At 46.3% G+C, this 24,074-nt stretch overlaps 1 long non-coding RNA gene and 1 pseudogene across 1 annotated transcript; one reads left to right on the top strand and one right to left on the bottom strand.

Annotated features, from left to right (window-relative positions):
* Window positions 1-914: 914 nt before the first annotated feature.
* Window positions 915-1,444, bottom strand: LOC137915578 (uncharacterized). The gene is made up of 3 exons (XR_011106439.1): window positions 1,369-1,444; window positions 1,185-1,279; window positions 915-1,097 (listed from the first exon to the last, which is right to left on the bottom strand). It is a non-coding gene; the product is annotated as an uncharacterized lncRNA (long non-coding RNA).
* A 3,254-nt stretch (window positions 1,445-4,698) lies between these two features.
* Window positions 4,699-6,459, top strand: LOC137915582 (ankyrin repeat and MYND domain-containing protein 2-like; annotated as a pseudogene).
* Window positions 6,460-24,074: the final 17,615 nt, after the last annotated feature.

Genomic DNA, 24,074 nt, shown 5'->3' with positions numbered 1-24,074 from the left:
ATACAGTAGTTGATTACCAGATTCAGATTTTTAAAAAATGGAAAATTAAGTAGCGGAGGACTTGATCCGAGCTTGTTAGCGACTTCAGCAAAACAAAAACAAAAACACTAACGGGAGTTTACGATGGTGACACTAAGACCCGCCCACCTCTACATTTGATTGGCTGATTCTGATCACTCTTATTGGCTACACCTAATCAACTCAACCAATCCAATCAATCAGAGGCATAATAATATCAATAATACCACAATATCAACCAATCAGCAGCTCTCTTCACACATACGAGTCAATACAGACAACTTGGAGTCATCAATTCACATAAGATGCGTGTTTTTGGAGGTGGATGAATCCGGAGAACCCAGAGAAATCCCACTACGCCACGAGAACCGGAACATTCTAGGATCAGAAATGATTATTTATGACAATAAGAATAATTAGCTAATGCTACATACAACCAAATTCTCACTGCTGAATTCAAACAGTGTGGCAGGTTCGATTAATCAATCAATCAAATCTTTATTGCAGACACAATGGTCCAATTAAAAAGCACACATAACATTTACAACGTTTACACAGTAAACACAGTAATCCTGTAATAACATCAGGTACTAATGACACCAAATACCTGAGTTAAACTTCACAGCACTTAGGCTTGGCTGAGTCAGTGTTCTGATGATGTCATTCCCTGAGTCATGCAGCCGACATATAAACCTGCATGCAGGTGCCTCAGCTGAGCATTAAGGGCGTTAACCCGACACCACAGAACATCTCACTGGCGCTGGACCATCTTGGTTCCTGAGAAGTATCCGCATGCAGTCATTGTACGCCACCCTCAACTTCTGCATGCTGGCCTGTTTGTACTTGATCCTCAAGGGGGCAGTATAGTCCCACAATGGCAAAGAGCAGGTCCGGTTCAAACAGTTTATTCTCATGAACAATGATTGTCATACATTTGTGCATATAAAATGGGTATCTGTTTAACAGCAATTATAAACAGTCATTAAATATAACAGGCAGCAAAAACACTTGGAAACCCAAAGCAGCAGCCACAAGGAGGGGAGAGCAGTGGCTGTGAACGGCCCACACGCCTCTTCAACCTTTGGAAAAATAAGAAAATAATATATCTAAATTATATTGCAGTCACAAGCTCGACGTGAAACTAAGCTGTAAAATAAAAGTCCTACCTTCCAGGAACAACCCGAACAGCGGAGCCAACACATCCGCAGCTCAATCTGACCTGGGATCAGACGAGCAGCCCAGCAGGATCCAAACGGGCCAGCTGCAGATCCAATCACATGCTGACGTCACCGGGGCGTGCATCGCGCCAATTATATGCAAGAGTGGCGCGTGAATGTTTTAGAAAGTTACCTGTTCGGACAACAAACCGCGCGCGCAGATCGCCACTCGCGTCAGTCACACCACGACAGCCACACGAGTAACCCGGAAGAGGTGTGGACGCGCGCCCGGCGACAAGGGGGGAGCCTACACATTGGCATAGCGCCCCACAGTGGCACGGAGGGAGACTAATAAAAATGCAAAGAAAATTGATGAGTTTTTATGGAAAAACCGAATACATTATGTTAAGAAGTCAGTAGTAATTAATTCCTTAAAAATTAAAAGAAAATAAAAAAAATCTCCTCAAAGCTACTGTATTTGGAACAACTCTGATATTTAATACAAAAACAAGAGTTGTTTCTAAAAACTTGGTTTGAGAAAAGTATTATTTTGTTCCATTTATAGTATGCTGATGATGATGAATATATTTATTAGATAGAATGTTAGAGTACAAGTACAGTCACACAGTAGCATGTATTACAGTACAAGTAAAGTCAAACATCCTGTCTAAGAGGAGCATTTCAAAAAAGCCCTTGCGGTCTTGTTTCCATTGAAAGTCCTTAGTACACAAATCATCGACAATTAACAATACAAATTTAATAATACAAATAAAAATAAAACCAATATTCAATAACTCAATTGATGCAAAGTAACATTAGAAAAATAAAATGATTTTACACCATCGATGCAAACTAACAATAAATCTAAAATAAATTACACCACAGATGCAAAATGACAACGAATGGCAATAGATTACATAAATTACAATAAATTACAAAGACACTTAATATGTGCAACATAGGTGGACAAAAAGGGGGTGGGGGGGGGTTGATCCGGAGAGAGTCGTGATGACTATCTCCGTTTCTGTCCCCCTGAAAGGTGTATTTTTAGGGCCTTTTTGAAGGAGGCCAAAGAGGTGCATGTTTTGAGGGCAGGAGTCAAACCGTTCCACCCTTGGGTGGCAGTATTGTAAAAAGATGATTTACCCATGTTAGTCCTATAGGAGGGGGTAATCAGGTTGTTGTTTGAGCTCCCTCTAGTGTTGTGGCTGTGGGTGTTACTAAATCTGTGGAGGTGTTTATTCAGGTATGCAGGGATTGAGGGGACTGAGGGCAGAGCTGCATTGCCTATTTTAAATGCCAATCCCATTTTGAGTTGTTTAACCCTGTCTTCTACCCTGAGCCATTTTAGGCTGGCAAAATGTCCAGGAAGAAGGTGGGTCATGGGCCCCAGTTTGAGGAGTAGCTGAATCAGTTTGTTTTGGGAGGTTTGGAGCCTGGTTTTCAGGGACGCTTTGATGTTGGAATACCAGGAGGTGCTAGCATAGTCAAAGAGGGGCTGAACGAGGGCTCCAGCAAGCGTCCGGAGAGCACTTTTGTTGACAAAAGCAGACATTCGGCCCAAAAATCTTGTTCTCTGATTGACTTTTTTGATCACCTTAGTTGCCATACTATCGCCAGACAGGTATTCGTCAAGAACACAGCCCAAATAGGTAATCTCTTCTTTGCTGGAGATGACTGTATTATCGACTGTGACCTTGAAATCATCAACATTTATCTCACTTAGAGAGTGTTTAGACCCAAAAAGAATAGATTCTGTTTTTCCAAGATGTAGTGACAGTTTGTTATCCGTAAGCCAAGTACGGATTTTGGTGACCTCAGAGCTGAGAGCTTCCTCAACCTGCACTTTGTCCTCTCCCGAAATCAGGAGTGCTGAGTCATCAGCAAACAGGAACAATTTGCAGTTACAGGCAGCACTCATGTCGTTAATGTATAGGAGGAACAGTAATGCAATTAAATTTGTCAAAAACGGTCTGCATGTTTTTCTCAAAGACAAAGTGCTCTGGTGCTGACCCAGATGTCTTTGTTTTGGAATACAATATGCCCACACCGGTGACCCCAGCATGCCCACACCGGTGACCCCAGCATGCTAACTGGCGGCTATCTTGCTGCGTACTATGCCCACACCGGTGACCCCAGCATGCTAACTAGCGGCTAGCTTGCTGCGTACTATGCCCACACCGGTGACCCCAGCATGCTAACTAGCGGCTAGCTTGCCGCGTACTATGCCCACACCGGTGACCCAAGCATGCTAACTAGCGGCTAGCTTGCCGCGTACTATGCCCACACCGGTGACCCCAGCATGCTAACTAGCGGCTAGCTTGCCGCGTACTATGCCCACACCGGTGACCCCAGCATGCTAACTAGCGGCTAGCTTGCTGTGTACTATGCCCATACCGGGGACCATAGCGTGCTAACTAGCAGCTAGCTTGCCGCATACTATGCCCACACCGGTGACCCCAGCATGCTAACTAGCGGCTAGCTTGCCGCGTACTATGCCCACACCGGTGACCTCAGCATGCTAACTAGCGGCTAGCTTGCTGTGTACTATGCCCACACCGGGGACCATAGCGTGCTAATTAGCGGCTAGCTTGCTGCATACTATGCCCACGCCGGTGACACCAGACATTGTGCTGTTTTTTCCTCACTGGAGCTGCTTTCAAACATAAATGTTGTATTTATAATGCATTAATGTTGACTTTCGTGCACGCAGGAAACGTGCACAAGGCCTCCCGGCTGCTGGGCTGTAAGGATGTCCGGGTGAACTGCTTGGACGAGGTAAAGTCGTCTCTTGTTAAGCTGTTCTAGTTTGCAGATGTTGATGTTTTGCCTTTTGTTCTGATCCGGTTTAGTTTAGTTTGTTTTTCTTCTCTGGTTACTGACAAAACAGAGCAAAATGGACTGAATTGCCCATTGGGATCAATAAAGTAGTCTCAATCTGAACCAGAATCTGAAAACGCTTCACAACAAAGAACGACGACAACGTCACCTGAAGGTGACGGGTCTCCCCCCCCCACACACACACACTTAGAAGGTACTACAATTTCATCAGTTTGTGACACATTCAAGTCACTTTAAAATCACGCCTCCCATAGGAACCACACAGTGTAAAATCACTTTGAAGCAAAATAACCTTACGTTTCAGACTCAAGAATTATTACTATCCTCCAAGGAGCTTCTGTTTTTAATGGCGTTTAATAAAAATCTGAAGATGTGTCTCGGTCTGACTTTTATCCCATTACATTTTGAGAGTGACACCTGGATTTGCCCATTTCCGATATGAACTTCTGGATCTGATCGTATCAAATGACCCGACAGGCTTGTATAAAGTCGGCCCTGTGTTTATCCTGATCCTTTATCCACCTGTAAGTCTTCCTGCAGAATTTCAGCGTCGCAGCTTTTCATTCTGTGGGGGGGCTGAAGGGTTCTGGTGACGCCCCTTCATGTCCGCCTGTCACTATCAGGTGTTCGTAATGGACGCTCTGTGTTCTAACGGCGTCTTTCTCTCCCCCCCCCCCCCCAGAACGGGATGACTCCTCTGATGCACGCTGCGTATAAAGGAAAAGCCGAAATGTGCCGGCTGCTGCTGCGACACGGCGCCGACGTCAATTGCAATTAACACGAGCACGGATACACGGCCCTGATGTTCGCCGGCCTGTCGGGTATTTAAGATTCTCATCGGCGCGGCGGCAGGGCTTTTAAAATGAAGATCTGCCCCCCCTGTGAGTCGTTTCTCCTCTCCCTCCGCGCCTGCAGGCAAGACGGACATCGCGTGGATGATGCTGGACGTCGGCGCAGAGACGGACGCCGTGAACTCCGTCGGCAGGACGGCGGCGCAGATGGCCGCCTTCGTCGGTGCGTTCGGACGCGACGCTCGCTCCCACGGCTGGAGTTCGTTCTGGCTTTTAGCCGTCGCTTAGCAACGACAGTGATGTCACCTCCTCCCTCCTCCTCCCCAGGTCAGCACGACTGCGTCACCGTGATCAACAACTTCTTCTCCCGCGCCCGCCTGGACTATTATACCAGGCCTCAGGGTCTGGAGAAGGACTCCAAGCTGCCCCCCAAACTGGCCGGACCCCTTCACAAAGTCATCATGAGCACCAACCTGAACCCGGTCAAGGTGGGGGGGCCCAGATACACGGGTTGGGGGGGTCGGCTTTAGCAGGAAGGGGGACCGACGGGCGGAGCCTCTGCTGCTCTTCGCAGATGGTGATGCTGGTGAAGGAGAACCCGCTGCTGGCGGAGGCGGCGGCGCTGGACAGGTGTCGCCGCGTGATGGAGCTCGTCTGCGAGAAGTGCATCAAGCAGCGGGACGCCAACGAGGTGCTCGCCGTGAAGATGCACTACATCGGCTGCGTGCTGGCGAAGTGCGGCTCCTTCCTGAAGGACCGCGAGGACAAGCTGGAGGGCCTGATCAGGAGGTGACCATCGCTCGCACTCGCGTTGTCCTCTGCCTCCGCCGGTTAGAACTCTTCCCCCCCTCCCCGTCCTGCAGCCTGCTGAAGGGTCGGGACGAGGACGGCTTCCCCGTCTTCCAGGAGAAGTTCGTCCGAGAGTGCATCCGCAAGTTCCTGTACTGCGACGCCACTCTGCTGCAGCAGCTGGTGCGGAGCGTCGCTCCCGTGGAGATCGTGAGTCGGATCCGCGGGAACGTTCCAGCAGGCCGGTGGGCGAGGGGCCGCGAGCTCTGACCCCCGGTTCCTTCCCGTTGCAGGGCAGCGACCCCACGGCGCTCTCCGTTCTGACCCAGGCCATCACGGGTCAGGTCGGCTTCGTGGACGCCGAGTTCTGCACGTCCTGCGGTGAGAAGGGAGCCGAGAAGAGATGCTCCGCCTGTAAGATGGTGAGCGGCGTTGGCTCGCTGTTTTATTGTAAACGTCTCTGTTCCTCTGTCGACTCTGAAACGGCGTTGAAACGGTGTTTGCTTCAGGTGATCTACTGCGACCAGCCCTGCCAGAAGATGCACCGGTTCACCCACAGGAAGGTCTGCAGGACGCTGCAGGCGCGGCGCGAGAAGCAGGAAGCCGAACTGAGGATGCAGCAGAGCAAAGGTGAGCGAGGCGTCTAAAGGGGAGGAGCCGAGGACCCGCCACTCGGGTTTGGTTCGATTCTAACTGCGGCGGAGCATTTTCACTCGCCCGATTGTCTCTGTGTTTCAGCGGAGAGCGAGGAGGCGCATGAGGCCATGCAGGAGCTCTCGGTTCGGGACGAGGGGGACGCCGCCCGCGTCGACTCTACGGAAGACAGCTCAAACCCCGCCCCCATCCCAGCTGCTGACAACTGAGGAACAACTGGGAGGAAACCACACCCCCTACAGAGCGCAGCCTGGCGTTGAGGCGCGAAGCCAGAGGACTGGTGAAAGATTCTAATTTATTAGACGCGAGGACGTCCTGAGGGAGGGGGGAGGGGGGAGGGGGGGGGGCAGCCACCTTTGACTTTTTTTATATATCGCTTTCAGATGGCGTCTTAATTGCCATCTGAAAGCGATATATAAATTGCAATGTCTTAATTGATGAAATGTCTTTAAATGCCATTTGAAAAAGTTATTTCTGTTATTAATTCCATACGCAGTGTTTATTTCCAGTACGAAGGAGGTCAGGTTAAAGAATGAACGTCTTTAGTTTGCCCTTCAAATAGATTAGCTAAGTTTGCATTTTTATCAGCCTGGACGGATGCAGCGTTCCACATGAAAAAGAGAACATTTGCATGGATTAGTAGATTTGAGACACAAACTTATAGTGTTATAAACCAGCTTCTGCGGCCGCAGCAACGACGGCTTCTGCCGACGGCACCGGTCCGTTCTTCTGTGTGGAGCTGCTGAGTCGGGATGGACTCACATGAAGCTGGAGCAGAGCATGATGAAATATCTAAAAGAGACTTTGAAGGGTCTGAAGGCTCTATTCAGGCTCTATTCGGCATCTATTCATGTTCTATTCAGGCTCTATTCAGGCTCTATTCAGGCTCTATTCAGGCTCTATTCGGCATCTATTCATGTTCTATTCAGGCTCTATTCGGCATCTATTCATGTTCTATTCAGGCTCTATTCAGGCTCTATTCAGGCTCTATTCAGGCTCTATTCAAGCTCTATTCATGTTCTATTCAGGCTCTATTCGGCATCTATTCATGTTCTATTCAGGCTCTATTCAGGCTCTATTCATGTTCTATTCAGGCTCTATTCGGCATCTATTCATGTTCTATTCAGGCTCTATTCGGCATCTATTCATGTTCTATTCAGGCTCTATTCAGGCTCTATTCATGCTCTATTCAGGCTCTATTCATGTTCTATTCAGGCTCTATTCGGCATCTATTCATGTTCTATTCAGGCTCTATTCAGGCTCTATTCATGCTCTATTCAGGCTCTATTCATGTTCTATTCAGGCTCTATTCGGCATCTATTCATGTTCTATTCAGGCTCTATTCGGCATCTATTCATGTTCTATTCAGGCTCTATTCATGCTCTATTCAGGCTCCATCTGTACAATGTTTTTATTTTCTGGACGCAGGACTCTGCTGATCTGTCTGAATAAAGGACTGAACTAAAATCAATGAATGAGAACATCGACAGAAAGAAGAAGAAAATCACTGGAGTGGGTTTCCTGTGTTTCAGGGTCAACAACCGACCGACCAACCGACCAACCAACTGATCATTGATAAGATGTAAGGTTTTACATGTTGTTAATAATTGTGTTTCACACTTGTGACTATTCTGCTTTTATGTTGTTGTTGTTCTCCATTGCTCTGGAGAATCTCCACTTGTCTCTCCTCCATCCGGCTAAGCTCACTTAACACCCTGAATCCGTTCATTAACATTCAGAAAAAGGATTAGACAAATATCTTTGCTCTTCCTGATGGATTTGAATAAGCTCAGTGGTAAATGAAGAGGCCCGACAGTGAGCGCAGTCGGACCGGGACCCACCAGACGTTCAGGACGTCTGCTCAAGGAACGTACAGGAACCATCGCTGCGGTCCACAGCAGGAGGGACTTCCTGCAGCCGACGGTAGGACCTGCGTAAATGTTCAGTAATGACGTTAACCAGGCCAAACGCGCTGCGGTCGCGTGTTTCCGCTCGTCAGCGCCTTCGTTCAGAGCAGGATGAAGAGGCTAATCGTCCTTTCTGTGTTGGTTCTCATCTCTACAGCAGTTATGGAAAGAGTCGTATTTCCTCTCCTACTCATTGCAGGTCAGTGTTTGTTTGTTTGTTGATTAGTGCGATATGACGAGCGAGCGCTCTCATCATATCCTCAACGCCGCCTGTGTGGCGTCACATAATGACGCTTATCCCGTCTCCCCGCAGCGCTGTGCTCTCTGTCCTCGTGTTTGGTCCAACAACCATATCGCCTCTTCGCCCAGACCAAAACCTGGCTTGATGCGCAAATTCACTGCAGGAGCCAATGCGTTGACCTGGTGACCGTAAGCGACATGGACCAGATGCAAACGCTCCTTGATCTGGTCGAGGACCAGCACGTGTTAACCACGTGGGTCGGAATACACAGTGGGGCTCCCGGTTGGCACAGCACCCTGACCAACAGAGAGGAAGAAAGGAACTACTGGAATCTGACAGCTACCGACGAGGACGAGGACGACTGCGTGTTTTACTCGGGTGGGAAGGCGTCAGCAGGAAGCTGCAGTGGCGGGAAATCTTCCGTCTGCTTTGATGGTGAGAATCCTTTTGTGTGAAACGGCTTTGATGCGGAGCCACACCTGAGCTTTGTCCAATGGTCTCTTTCCTCTTCAGGCAGCAAACAGGGACGTGACCAGTACGTGCTGGTTCCCTTGTTGCTGGGGTGGGTCGCCGCTCAGAAGCACTGCCGGACCTACCACACGGACCTGCTCAGCGTGAGGAGCCGCGCGGAGGAGGAGACGCTCGCTGCGGTGGCGGCCGGCCACGAGGTGTGGCTCGGCCACTTCAAAGACAGATGGGTGTGGTCGGACGGAACCTACTCCGCCTTCAGAGACTGGAGTGGAGTTCGTTTCGGCCTGGAAGGAGCGCCATCATGTGGTGTCATGTTTAAAGATGATAATGGAGAATGGGCGAGGGCGCCTTGCGACGATGTGAATTCGTTCATCTGCACCTGTGAGTGAGCGACGGTCCTGCTCCGATTCATCCGCGATGCATTCGGTCGCCTTCTTCACGCCAATGTGCTAAAAACAGCTAAATGGTCATTCGCGACGCTCCCCGCCGCCCGATTGGACAAATGTGGTCGATTCGCTTCTTTGGTTCCTCCTCACGAGACCGATGAACGAGTGCAAGGTGGTGCAGTGGGTAGCGCTGTTGCCTCATAGCAACAAGGGTCCCGGGTTCGGTTCCCTTCCGTGCGGCGTTTTGCATGTGAATGTGATCGGTTGCTTGTCGTTCGTGTGGCCCTTCCATGAGCTGGCGACTCATCCGGGGTGTTTTATAAAGCCTCCATTATAAGTAAATGGGAAAATCCTTTTTTTTTACTCTCTCATCCAGACGGGTATCCGGATCGCTCTCGAAATGTTATGGGATCTAAGTTAGACTTGGAGCTCATGTGTTGTTCTGTCTCTCCCAACATCAGGTCCCACCGAGAAAATCATCAAAATAAAGGCAATCCCGCAGGACTCGGCCTTGGATCTCAACGATCCTGCCGTTCTGGATGAAATACTGAAGCAAGTGAGTCTCCAGCATGTCAGTTAAAATCGTGATGCAAGACATATCATGTCGTTGACGCGACGTGATTGTATTTCTTCAGATCAGCCTGAAGCAGAGTCTCGTGACGGGGGACGATGCTGTCCGAATACGATGGCGAAAGCGTCCCGATGGCAAAGTTTTTACCAAGGAAGGAAACGGATGGCAAAAGAGAGAGGAGAACCAGAAAAGCTGTTTGAGTGTGTTATAATGCCAAATAATCTTTAATAATGCCTGCTGTCGTCTGTCTGTCCATCCTCTGCTCCACCGACATTCATGCGCGTATATTCCGATTAAAAACTGAAGCAGGCCATTTATGATGATCTTCTCTCCCTCTCTTTCATCTCCCTTTCCATTGTGCCGTCAGCCAAAAGGCAAACAGAACAGACAAGCAGAGGAATCATATTCAAATCATTTCATAATTTTGTTCAAACTCAATGTTGCTTCATGTTTGCTGGATGTGAGACAATCTTTCAAGCTGCCCCATTGAGACTATGAAAGTAAGGAAATGCAGCTTTGATATGAAATAAAGGCTCGTCTGACTTCCCTTGAATGTTTCCAGTTGCATGCGTCATATATATTATATAATGTCTGTTATTACTTCCGTCCTGTGGATCACAGTATAGACTCAGAAGCCGGTACCGCAGCACAGCACGTGGTTCATATTCTGAATGAACTTTCTAGATTCCTGTCTGTTGATTCTTTCAGAACATAATAGGGGTACCTACTTTATTATATATTTTCAAATGTCCATTTCACGACTAAGGAAATGTAACTTTGATATATATTGAGTAATTAGTAGTTATGTTTTTAATCTGTGGCTTGAAAAATCATCACGACCTGCCGGTGTAACAGTGACGTGCAGTCAGGGGAGGCAGGTGAGGCACAGCCTCACCTGTCATCATATAAAATCATATAACAATCATGTATTTGTATTATTAAAAATAATATAAAAATCATATAAGATATAATATAACATCAGTGATATTACATTATATATGTTATGATTTTTTCATTTTTAATAATACAATTAGTGCGTCACGTGTTCTTATACTCAGCGGCATTAAAATGCTGCAGAATGAGGCCGCATGTAATACGGCCTGCAGCCCATAGGAGACCAGTGAGTGATTCAGCGCACTCATCAGCTGATCCGCTCGTTCGAGACGGGCTTGTAAACACGGAAGCGCTGGCTGTCTGGATGTCTGGACGTCAAGCAAGAACCCGTGTTTTCTGCTTTTCCTGCCTTCTTTTCTCAACTTCTGAAGATGTCTGGACTCGGATGGGATATTGCGACATGAACAATTTACCGAGAAGCCTCCAAACACGAGCAGCGACCGCGCGTATTCATGGTCAAATTGAGGGACCGATTCGAGCAGAACCGCGGCGGACTGGGCCTGACAGAGTCCATTAGATGTGAACGAGTGTTCTGTAACGTTCTGGAGAACATAAGCTGTCAAATGAAGCCCAGCTTTTCCTGCGATATCGCTCGTATATCTGTCGGTCTGCGCTCTCCTCTCTCTCTCTCTCTCTCTTTCTCCCTCACCCACTCACTTGCTCCGTGTCGGCGAGCAGCGTGTCCCTGTCCCAGCGGACAGACAGGGACACACACACACACCCCCTCATCCACACACAGACCCGTCTCAGAACATGTGTTTAACAGTTAAACATCAGTTAAACTTTAACTGATCAACACACGCATCCACACACATCCAACGCTGCACGCACACTGATACGCAGAGTTTAATAATTTCACGTCATATAATTTCATTAAATATTTTGTAAATACGCAGATTATGTGTGGTCTCCCCTTTTTGTCATAAACTGATGAGCCAGGTTTGTGACAATATGTAAAAAATTCTGGTACAAATTTTTAAACAAAACACGTTAAATGTTGCCAATCAAATGATGAACAAGCTGTAGGTTCATTTATTTGTAAATCTGACTGTGCCTCACCAGACACGAACCCCACCGCACGTCACTGATTGTGCATCTGTCTCTGTTCCTAGACCTGGTATCTTGGCAACTAACTGGACTCGTGAGGAAGGATGATCAGCTCGTTGGAGCTCTCTCTCGCGCCTTGTGTGTGTGTGTGTACACAAACACACACACGCTGAGAAACTAAGGACATCCTGGATGGAAGAATGTTGCTGATACTTTGCAACCTGAACATGAGCTGAGTTCAGCAGTCTGGTGGGTCCCGGGGAGCTGGAGACCAGAACCTGGCATCAACACACCGGATCTGAACAAGCCTGAAACCTACATGTGTACACAGGATGTGGCCTCATACCTTGGCCTTTATAAACCCAAACTAACCGTACCCAAACTAAATCTCAGAGCCCCCACCCTGGTTCCTGGAATGTTCCTCTCCTCTCTAGGTGCTGCTTCTCAAATATGCAAATAAGCCTCTTTTTTTTCCTCAAATGATTACAAAGAGAGATCGAATTGTGAAAATCTCACGTTTCTTTGCACTTTTCATGTTATTGATGAGTTTCTTTCCTCAAAGGACACTCCCTTTTGTATTGGCAGTGCTCATTTGCTTTGTTAGTTTATGGTCACAGCTACTTTGCTGCGTCCTCTGGTGCAGCCGTGTGTTTCTGCTGCAGTAGATGTGAACCCAGTGCTGCTGCTAAGAGGAGACCTGTCTTCATGTGCAGGACATCTTGTTGGACAGGACTGTCCTGCTACTTCCTACCCGCAAGATGCTGGTCTGTCTTCCTGCAGGATTCATCCAAAGGCACAACGTTTGGCGGAGACAACCTCAGCAGAACTGAGAGCAGACGCAGAGACACTAAAGGCAGAGGCGTGTGACAGTAAAGTCACCGCTCAGGTGGAACCTTTCAGAAAGTGGCGCGGTGCTTGCGACTTTGTGTTTTGTACCTTGTGTTTATCGCATGTGTGTTACACTATGCTGAAGGTGTAGTGATGTGAGTACTGATGTCTCCTCCAGCACCAGAAGGAAGAGCGTTGCCTAGGAGACACATGAGAGGAACAACAATCTTCATGGTTTAACCAGTTTTACAATCAAAATTCATCAGTAAATTTCAATGCATTATGACAGTGCTCTTTTCAAGAAAAGCAATATTCTCTTCAGACTTTTTTTAGTGAAACTTAAAATTATCTGAACTGGCGCGGACTAATAGAAATGACATGTAAAAGCCATTACATGAAAGGATTTGGCCTTTTACATGGAGCAATACAGGGGAAAGGTCAAATGAATGAGGTTTAATTGTAATAAAATGTAATTTAATGATATAATTTCGGTGGGCCGAACTAAAAAGCCCAACGGGCCGTGTATGGCCCGCGGGCCGCAGTTTGCCCATGCCTGCTTTTGAAGCTCTAAGCCAAAGTTGAACTCCAGTCATTTGCCCCACAATCTGAGCCCTGCCTCTGAGCTAGAGGAGGACAGCATGATGGCTGGGACGTGTACCAGTGTGACCTTGTGACAGCGCACCGTCGTTACTGGTTACTGCAGAATGGGTGCTCCAGTCACAAACAGCCCTGTCCTGGCTGAATAAAGCTTTGCGGGCCGCATCCTCACCATCGTGTGTGGCGAGTTTGTGTGCTCACAGATGTTGCTCTCCTCTTAGCACAGTCGTGTCATCACTCTGGAATGTGTGGTGGAGGTTTTCCATGGAGGATGTCACTTTTTGTCTGACACAGAAGCATTCCCTTCCAGTCCGCTCTTCCTCTACCTGCCTGCATTCAGGATGGGGCTGTGTGTCGGGCGTGGGGTGTGGGGCGCAGGTGAACTCTCGCAGGTCGTGGAGTTAAAGCTGAGATAGTCGGGGCCTGCTAGGGTTCAGATTTTGTCCCGTTGGGATGCGAGCCTGGGTTTGGAATGGTGAGATGAAGTTAATGTATCTGCATGGTGCTGCTTTGGTCGCTGTGCTGACCTAATGGATGCATGGCTGAAAATGATGATACCTCCTCCATTGCCCCCCCCCCCCCCCCCCCCCCCGTACCCTGTACCCTGTCCTATCAGAGGACAGTGGATAGAGGGGGTTTGTTTCTTTATACTTTCATAAGAGACCTGTTTTTCAACCTTTGCATGATATTTCATGGAACATTATGTGCCTTGCGTTTAGTTACTATAATAATACATTATGGAAAGTGATTTCACTTTTCTTGGTACAGATGAAAAAAAGTTGCATGTGTGATAGCTTGATGCCAACCAGTGGAGTATGTCCACTATTTCAGGTTTCAGCTGAATGAACGTTAGCTTCGCTTTCAGTGCTAGCATTCAGCTGAAAGCTGGTGCAGACAGTAGCTCTGTTAGCCCTGACAAGCGTCATCTTCTACCGTTTCCCCTCACATTGAAGCGCGTCGTTGTTACAGATGTCATCCTGTGAGAGATGAAATAAAGTATGTCATACTTTGTTGATTCCTGTCAGAAAATGAAATCGCTTGTTCAGAGTTTACAATCTGTCTTCCAGGCACAAAAAACATCATCACAGAATTAAAGTTATGCTCTTTATTTAATGTGGAAATATCTGCATAAGATTACACTCGCAACATTCGGCAAAGACGCTGGACTTGTTGCACTCGTGGAGGCGATCGGGTTAAGTATGATGACTGACATTGTGTTTGTGTTGTCCTGAATTATGGCCGCCGCCGTGTCCAGATTGGATTTGGTTGCCTCGGCTCTGAAAATGCTGCAATCACAGGTTCCAAAAGGAAAGTCCTGTTATAATGCTCGCCATGCAAACAAACGCATTTCCAAAGACTCTGAATACTGCGTACTGTTTTAACACAAAACATTAAATACATGCAGAAATATTCAGTATTGTAATGGGAATATTTATTCAGACATATAGATAATGTTGGCAGTTCACAGCCCCCTCTAACAGACGCAGCTATCGGCTACAGCGCTAATGCTAGCACTGTCAGTTTGCTTGTATGATGATCTGACAATGTATCATGGGTAAAACTAATTGTGTGACTTGGAGTTGCACATGGCCATAGGTGAGTTAAACTTTTGTACACATGCATGTACTTCAGATTATTTTTACTCCAAGTTTTTTATTCCTGCAGTTGTTATTGTGTAGAGTTGTAGTCGTAAAACACAACTGTGTATAAAATCTGTAGCTATGAGAAGGATTCGTTTTACGGCTGTTCTGCTGGGTTTGGATTGTGGCCAGGCCACAGAATAAGGGACCCCTGAAGTGGACTGGTAGTGAAGTTTAGTCTGTGACTGATGGAGTGAGTGTTACGGACTGGTGCGAGAGGACCCCAAGAAACAGAGGACGGAGACAGTACAAACGTGACTATAAGCTTTACTGGAATGTTCATCAGCCGAGTCACTATCCCGGAGCTGCGCACGGGTTACGGGGCGGCTGGACACCAACGAAAATATCTTGTTAAACAAAAAGACACAGCCAATAGAACAATCCAAATAAGAAAGCTCAAAATACAAAACTCTAACAAAGGCAGATCCCAGGGATGAGGAGCGGCAGAAAGACGTTCTGTACGCAGGGACGCGATTCATGAAAAATAGTCCGACTGGGAACAGCGGGCGGAGCAGGGCTTATGAAGGCCGGTCGTAATCAGCCTCAGGTGTGTCTGGGATGAGAGGCAGCAAACAGGTGTGAGTCGTAGGCCAATCAGCCAGTGCAGCCACATGACCCTCACAGTGAGGATGAAGACAGACATAGGGTGAACTCGGATGTACTCAAAGATTACAGACAGCCTCTTCAGTGATGTGTAGGCATCTACTGCAGAGAAGCGCTGAGGCATCGTTCCATTATGATCACACTCTTCTATTACTTTGGACTTATAATGTACCGCTTAGAGACTTTGAATGCATCATTGTGTAACCCTCTATTTACTATAATGGACTTTTGTTCTCTCTAGACCTTTTTCAGGCTTTGAGGATAGATTGAAAGAAATGCAGTTGACAGTGCCACCAGTTAAATTAGAGTTAGTCGTTCCTTAATTCATTCTTACTAGGTGGGACCTGCTATCTCTAAGTCATATTATACAATACAATATAGCAAAAGTCAGAAGATCATATGTAGTTAATGAAAATCTGATCTGAGCTATGAGTTTTCCTGCGACAGTGAAGTAATTCCTTTGTGTGTCTACATAGTCGCTACTTGTGCTCACTGTTTAGTTCTTATGCTAAAGACCGTTTACAATGGAGCAAGTTTCTTTGAGGATGACTTTGGGAAGCGTTATATTTTAAGGATTCTTTTCCAATAACTTTTCAGATATTGTAGTGAATGACTGCTTTGCTTGCTTTTAGATATATATCCCTTACATCAGATATCAGACCGATCCACCTTCCTCAGTTAGTGCATGATTACAATCCACACAGACAGACTGCATTAGGTGCATATCAGGACATGATGTAGTTCAGTTAGCTGCAGGATACTATTAAGTCTTTGGTAATCAATGCTGCATAAGGCCCTTCTGTGAGATCAAACAATGTACAGGGCTTCTGTCCTGATGTCTCATTTACTGAAAACCAGAGTGAATGCCATGCAGACTGACGTGTGGGCATGGATCAGGCGTCTCCTGCCGTCTGAACATCCTCAATCTAACCAGAAACAGTCAATGCAGAACATCGGTGGTTCACCCTGTTAAGTTGTGACAACAATACTGTATTTCTTCAAACATCAAAGTGATGATGAGTAAACTGGAGCTTAGAAAGCATCTTCTTTCATTCACAGTGGACTCCAGTAGGGGGCTCGTTGATGTTCTTGCATGTTGATAGTAGGATGGTGACAGTAGGGTGGGGATGGTAGGATGGTGATGGTAGGATGGTGATGGTAGGGTGGTGATAGTAGGATGGTGACAGTAGGGTGGTGATGGTAGGATGTTGACGGTAGGGTGGTGATGGTAGGATGTTGATTGTAGGGTGGTGACAGTAGGGTGGTGATGGTAGGGTGGTGATTGTAGGATGTTAATGGTAGGATGGTGATGGTAGGATGTTGATGGTAGGGTGGTGATGGTAGGATGTTGATTGTAGGGTGGTGACAGTAGGGTGGTGATGGTAGGGTGGTGATTGTAGGATGTTAATGGTAGGATGGTGAGAGTAGAATGGTGCTGGTAGGGTGGTGACAGTAGGGTGGTGATGGTAGGATGGTGATGGTAGGGTGGTGACAGTAGGGTGGTGATGGTAGGATGTTGATTGTAGGATGGTGATGGTAGGATGTTAATGGTAGGATGGTGATGGTAGGGTGGTGATTGTAGGATGTTAATGGTAGGATGGTGAGAGTAAAATGGTGCTGGTAGGGTGGTGATAGTAGGATGGTGACAGGGTGGTGATGGTAGGGTAGTGATGGTAGGGTGGTGATGGTAGGATGTTGATGGTAGGGTGGTGATAGTAGGGTGGTGATGGTAGGGTGGTGACAGAAGGGTGGTGATGGTAGGGTAGTGATGGTAGGGTGGCGATGGTAGGATGTTGATGGTGGGGTGGTGATGGTAGGGTGGTGATGGTAGGATGTTGATGGTAGGGTGGTGACAGTAGGGTGGTGATGGTAGGGTAGTGATGGCAGGGTGGTGACCGTTTGGTGGTGATGGTAGGATGTTGATGGTAGGGTGGTGATGGTAGGATGTTAATGGTAGGGTGGTGAGAGTAGAATGGTGCTGGTAGATGGGGACAGTAGGGTGGTGACAGTAGGGTGGTGACAGTAGGGTGGTGATGGTAGGATGTTGATTGTAGGGTGGTGATGGTAGGATGTTAATGGTAGGGTGGTGACAGTAGGGTGGTGATGGTAGGATGGTGATGGTAGGGTGGTGACAGTAGGGTGGTGATGGTAGGATGTTGATTGTAGGGTGGTGATGGTAGGATGTTAATGGTAGGATGGTGATGGTAGGGTGGTGATTGTGATGATGATGATGAATATATTTATTAGATAGAATGTTAGAGTACAAGTACAGTCACACAGTAGCATGTATTACAGTACAAATAACGTCAAACATCCTGTCTAAGAGGAGCATTTCAAAAAAGCCCTTGCGGGCTTGTTTCCGTTGAAAGTCCTTTGTACATAAATCATCCACCAAAAACAATACAAATAAAAATAAATCCAATATTAAATTACGCAATTGATGCAACGTAACATTAGAAAGACAAAAATAAAATGTTATTATACCGCCAGTGCAAACTAACAATTAATCTAAAATAAATTACACCACTGATGCGAAATGACAATAAATAACTTACATAAATTACAATAAATTACTAAAGCAATTAATACGTGCAACATCGGTGGAAAAAAAAGGTGGGGGGGTTTGACCCGGAGAGAGTCGTGATGACTATCTCCGTTTCTGTCCCCCTAAAAGGTGTATTTTTAGGGCCTTTTTGAAGGAGGCCAAAGAGGTGCATGTTTTGAGGGCGGGAGTCAATCCGTTCCACCCTTGGGTGGCCGTATTGTAGAAAGATGATTTACCCATGTTAGTCCTATAGGAGGGGGTAATCAGGTTGTTGTTTGAGCTCCCTCTAGTGTTGTGCCTGTGGGTGTCACTAAATCTGTGGAGGTGTTCCGTCAGGTATGCAGGGATTGAGGGGACTGAGGGCAGAGCTGCAGTGATTATTTTAAATGCCAATCCCATTTTGAGTTGTTTAACCCTGTCTTCTACCCTGAGCCATTTTAGGCTAGCAAAATGTCCAGGAAGAAGGTGGGTCATGGGCCCCAGATTGAGGAGTAGCCGAATCAGTTTGTTTTGGGAGGTTTGGAGCCTGGTTTTCAGGGACATTTTGATGTTTGAATACCAGGAGGTGCTAGCATAGTCAAAGAGGGGCTGAACGAGGGCTGCAGCAAGCGTCCGGAGAGCACTTTTGTTGACAAAAGCAGACATTCTGCCCAAAAATCTTGTTCTCTGATTGACTTTTTTGATCACCTTAGTTGCCATACTATCGCCAGACAGGTATTTGTCAAGAACACAGCCCAAATAGGTAATCTCTTCTTTGCTGGAGATGACTGTATTATCGACTGTGACCTTGAAATCATTAACATTTATCTCACGTAGAGAGTGTTTAGACCCAAAAAGAATCGATTCGGTTTTACCAAGATGTAGTGACAGTTTGTTATCAGTAAGCCAAGTACGGATTCTGGTGAGCTCAGAGCTGAGAGCCTCCTCAACCTGCACTTTGTCCTCTCCCAAAATCAGGAGTGCTGAGTCATCAGCAAACAGGAACAATTTGCAGTTACAGGCAGCATTCATGTCGTTAATGTATAGGAGGAACAGTAACGGTCCTAGAATGCTGCCTTGAGGAACCCCGCAGCTTACCGGGAGGGACGAGGACAAGGTTCCGTTTATGTCTACCATTTGTTCTCGTCCCTCAAGGTACGATTTCATCCAGTTTGTTGATGTGCTATCAAAACCAATCGCCCCTAGTTTATTCAATAGGATTGAATGGTTAACGGTGTCAAAGGCCTTCTGGAGGTCCAGCATAACCATGCCGCAATACTTGCCCGAGTCTACTTCACGCTTAATGTAGTCGGTCAGATATATGAGGCACGTGTCAGTGGAGTGGGATGTTCTGAAGCCTGATTGGAATTCAAAGAGCAGGCTATGCTCGGCGAGGTAGCGGTTGATTTGCTCCTGGATTATTCTCTCCATAACCTTTGAGATGGAACAAAGGATGGAAACAGGGCGGTAGTTGCCAGGTTCTAATTTGTTTCCTTTTTTATACAGAGGGATAACCCGCGCCGTCTTGAATTCCTGTGGGACGTGGCACTGATTGATGGATAAATTTATCAGATGGGTTACCACGGGGGCGATAGAGACAGCTGCGTCTCTGAGGAACCGGGTGGGTATGTTGTCAAGGCCTGTGGCCTTGTTAGGTTGAAGGGCAATTAGTTGTTTTAGCACATCAACGGTATTTACAGGTGTGAAAGAGAAAGTGTCCTTTTTAGCACCTAGCTTCTCATAGTGAGTTTGGATGTGGTCAGAACCGTACAGACCTGAATGCGGGGGGAGTTTGCTGACTAACAGGGTGGCAATAGTGGTGAAAAAGCTGTTAAAACAATTTGCTACCACCAACCTGTCGGTCTGGAGCGAACCACTTGAGTTAATGCAGATATTCCTGGTTTTTGTTTGGAGTCTGTTGCTGCAGCCTAATTGTTTTAGGGCCTCCCACAGTTTTTGTGGGTTGCTTTTGTTTGCCTCAATGTTCTCATTTAAGAAATTCTTTTTGGCATTTTTTATCATTTTGTTGACCTCATTGCGTAGTTTTCTGCTTTTTTCAAGTAGTTCCTCGTTGTTGGTTTTTCTGTACTCAGAGTAACATTTGTTTCTGAGCTTGATGGCATTCAATATTTCCCCCTTCATCCAAGGTTCTGTACGGGCTCTGACCCGAACAGCAGTTATGGGTGCTATCTTATCGATTACGGACAGAAATGCAGATTTAAAGGAAGACCAGGTCCCCTCGACAGAGGCGGAGTTTAAAGTTTCAGACCAATCAGTTTCCTCCAGCGCTGTTGTTAGAGCTTCTGGGGAGTAATGCTTCATGGTTCTGCAGTTTATTGTGGTATGACAATGGGCTGCAGGTCTATGAATTTTTCGAGTGCAGAAGATCATGTTGTGATCACTTAGATTGCACTCGATGACACCACTGTTTTTGATTCTAGATTTGTCCGATGTCAGGATTAGGATTGTAGGATTGTTGTTAATGGTAGGATGGTGAGAGTAGAATGGTGCTGGTAGGGTGGTGATAGTAGGATGGTGACAGTCGGGTGGTGATGGTAGGATAGGGATGGTAGGGTGGTGATGGTAGAATGTTGATGGTAGGATGGTGATGGTAGGGTGGTGACAGTAGGGTGGTGATGGTAGGGTGGTGACAGCAGGGTGGTGATGGTAGGGTAGTGATGGTAGGGTGGCGATGGTAGGATGTTGATGGTAGGGTGGTGATGGTAGGGTGGTGATGGTAGGATGTTGATGGTAGGGTGGTGACAGTAGGGTGGTGATGGTAGGGTGGTGATAGTAGGATGGTGACAGTAGGGTGGTGATGGTAGGATGGTGATGGTAGGGTGGTGACCGTTTGGTGGTGATGGTAGGATGTTAATGGTAGGGTGGTGAGAGTAGAATGGTGCTGGTAGATGGGGACAGTAGGGTGGTGATGGTAGGATGTTGATTGTAGGGTGGTGACAGTAGGGTGGTGATGGTAGGGTGGTGATTGTAGGATGTTAATGGTAGGATGGTGAGAGTAGAATGGTGCTGGTAGGGTGGTGACAGTAGGGTGGTGATGGTAGGATGTTAATGGTAGGGTGGTGACAGTAGGGTGGTGATGGTAGGATGGTGATGGTAGGGTGGTGACAGTAGGGTGGTGATGGTAGGATGGTGATGGTAGGGTGGTGACAGTAGGGTGGTGATGGTAGGATGTTAATGGTAGGATGGTGATGGTAGGGTGGTGATTGTAGGATGTTAATGGTAGGATGGTGAGAGTAGAATGGTGCTGGTAGGGTGGTGATAATAAGAATGGTGACAGTAGGGTGGTGATGGTAGGGTAGTGATGGTAGGGTGGTGATGGTAGGATGTTGATGGTAGGGTGGTGACAGTAGGGTGGTGATGGTAGTAGTAGTAGTAGTAGTAGTAGTAATTTATTTCAGTCAGTATCTTAAATGAGAACAAGGAATTTAAAAAAAATCAACAACATAACAATGACTGAAAAGGTATTGGCGGAAGTGAAACACTTATTTATGCCAACCCTTATTATATCTTGAATGAAAACACCCAACTTACATAGTAACATAGAAAATAAACAAAATATATATAATTCCTATATAAATTTTAACAAAATAAATCTGTATTCGTTATATGCCCATTTCCTTAGTTGAGTATGGTCCATTCAATCATTGTAATGTAAAAAACAACCAGCAACAACAGAAAGCAAAAAAACCCAAAAGTGCATAAACAAAAAAATATTTTAAAAACAAAAAACAAAATGAAACAAAACAAAATGAAAAACAGACAGTTTAGGTGTGTAGTGCTGCATAACCATTAATTACATTGGATTTAAACCTTTTTTTAAATGATTGTACTGTCGTCGAGTTCTTTAATGTGTCATCCAGGCTATTCCATAAGTTTACTCCTGTAACTGAGATGGATCTGCATTTCGTGTTTGTTCTGGCTTCTCTTTTTTGATATATATAAGTTCCCCTCAATTCATAACCGGTTTCTCTTTGTTTGAACCTTTTTTGAATGCAGTGTGGAAGATTGTTATTGTGAACCCTAAACATAACCACAGCTGTGTTGCGATCGACTAAGTCCTTTAATTTTAATATATTTAGCTGAACAAACAGTGGGTTTGTTGGGGCATAATAATCGGCATAATTAATTAATCTGACTGCCTTTTTTTGCAAAATAAATATCGGTTTGATTATTGTTTTGTAATTATTCCCCCATAATTCCACACAGTAATTGAGGTAGGGAAGAATGAGGGTATTGTATAATAAACAGAGTGCTTTATTGTTTACAACTCCCTTAATTTTATACAATATGCCGATTGTTTTTGACACTTTTGTTTTCACGTAATTTATATGAACTTTCCAATTCAATCTATCATCAATATGCACTCCCAAAAATTTTATGTTACTCACCCTATCAATTTCTATTTGATTAATCTTTAATTTAGTTTGAGTATATATTTTTTTGTTTCCAAATATAATATATTTTGTCTTATTCAAATTCATTGATAATTTATTGTAATCAAACCATTTTTTTAGTATTTTTAAATCTTTTCCAACTGTAGTCATTAACTGCTCAATATTTTGTCCAGAACAATAGAGGCTGGTATCATCGGCAAACAAAATACATTGCATGTTCCTAAGGACTTCACAAATGTCATTAATGTACATTATAAACAATTTTATAATGGTAGGGTGGTGACAGAAGGGTGGTGATGGTAGGGTAGTGATGGTAGGGTGGCGATGGTAGGATGTTGATGGTAGGGTGGTGATGGTAGGGTGGTGATGGTAGGATGTTGATGGTAGGGTGGTGACAGTAGGGTGGTGATTGTAGGATGTTAATGGTAGGATGGTGAGAGTAGAATGGTGCTGGTAGGGTGGTGACAGTAGGGTGGAGACAGTAGGGTGGTGATGGTAGGATGTTGATTGTAGGGTGATGATGGTAGGATGTTAATGGTAGGGTGGTGACAGTAGGGTGGTGATGGTAGGATGGTGATGGTAGGGTGGTGACAGTAGGGTGGTGATGGTAGGATGGTGATGGTAGGTTGGTGACAGTAGGGTGGTGATGGTAGGATGTTGATTGTAGGGTGGTGATGGTAGGATGTTAATGGTAGGATGGTGAGAGTAGAATGGTGCTGGTAGGGTGGTGATAGTAGGATGGTGACAGTCGGGTGGGGATGGTAGGGTAGTGATGGTAGGGTGGTGATGGTAGGATGTTGATGGTAGGATGGTGATGGTAGGGTGGTGACAGTAGGGTGGTGATGGTAGGATGGTGATGGTAGGGTGGTGACCGTTTGGTGGTGATGGTAGGATGTTGATGGTAGGGTGGTGACAGTAGGGTAGTGATGGTAGGGTGGTGACAGAAGGGTGGTGATGGTAGGGTAGTGATGGTAGGGTGGCGATGGTAGGATGTTGATGGTAGGGTGGTGATGGTAGGATGTTGATGGTAGGGTGGTAACAGTAGGGTGGTGATGGTAGGGTAATGATGGTAGGGTGGTGACCGTTTGGTGGTGATGGTAGGATGTTGATGGTAGGGTGGTGATGGTAGGATGTTAATGGTAGGGTGGTGAGAGTAGAATGGTGCTGGTAGATGGGGACAGTAGGGTGGTGATGGTAGGATGTTGATTGTAGGGTGGTGATGGTAGGATGTTAATGGTAGGGTGGTGACAGTAGGGTGGTGATGGTAGGATGGTGATGGTAGGGTGGTGACAGTAGGGTGGTGAGGGTAGGATGGTGGTGGTAGGGTGGTGACAGTAGGGTGGTGATGGTAGGATGTTGATTGTGGGGTGGTGATGGTAGGATGTTAATGGTAGGATGGTGATGGTAGGGTGGTGATTGTAGGATGTTAATGGTAGGATGGTGAAAGTAGAATGGTGCTGGTAGGGTGGTGATAGTAGGAGGGTGACAGTCGGGTGGTGATGGTTGGGTAGTGATGGTAGGGTGGTGATGGTAGGATGTTGATGGTAGGATGGTGATGGTAGGGTGGTGACAGTAGGGTGGTGATGGTAGGGTGGTGACAGTAGGGTGGTGATGGTAGGGTAGTGATGGTAGGGTGGCAATGGTAGGATGTTGATGGTAGGGTGGTGATGGTAGGGTGGTGATGGTAGGATGTTGATGGT

Source organism: Brachionichthys hirsutus, unplaced genomic scaffold (assembly GCF_040956055.1).
Source record: "Brachionichthys hirsutus isolate HB-005 unplaced genomic scaffold, CSIRO-AGI_Bhir_v1 contig_453, whole genome shotgun sequence".
Taxonomy (NCBI): Eukaryota; Metazoa; Chordata; class Actinopteri; order Lophiiformes; family Brachionichthyidae; genus Brachionichthys; species Brachionichthys hirsutus.
This window is presented reverse-complemented; position numbering and strand designations above follow the sequence as displayed.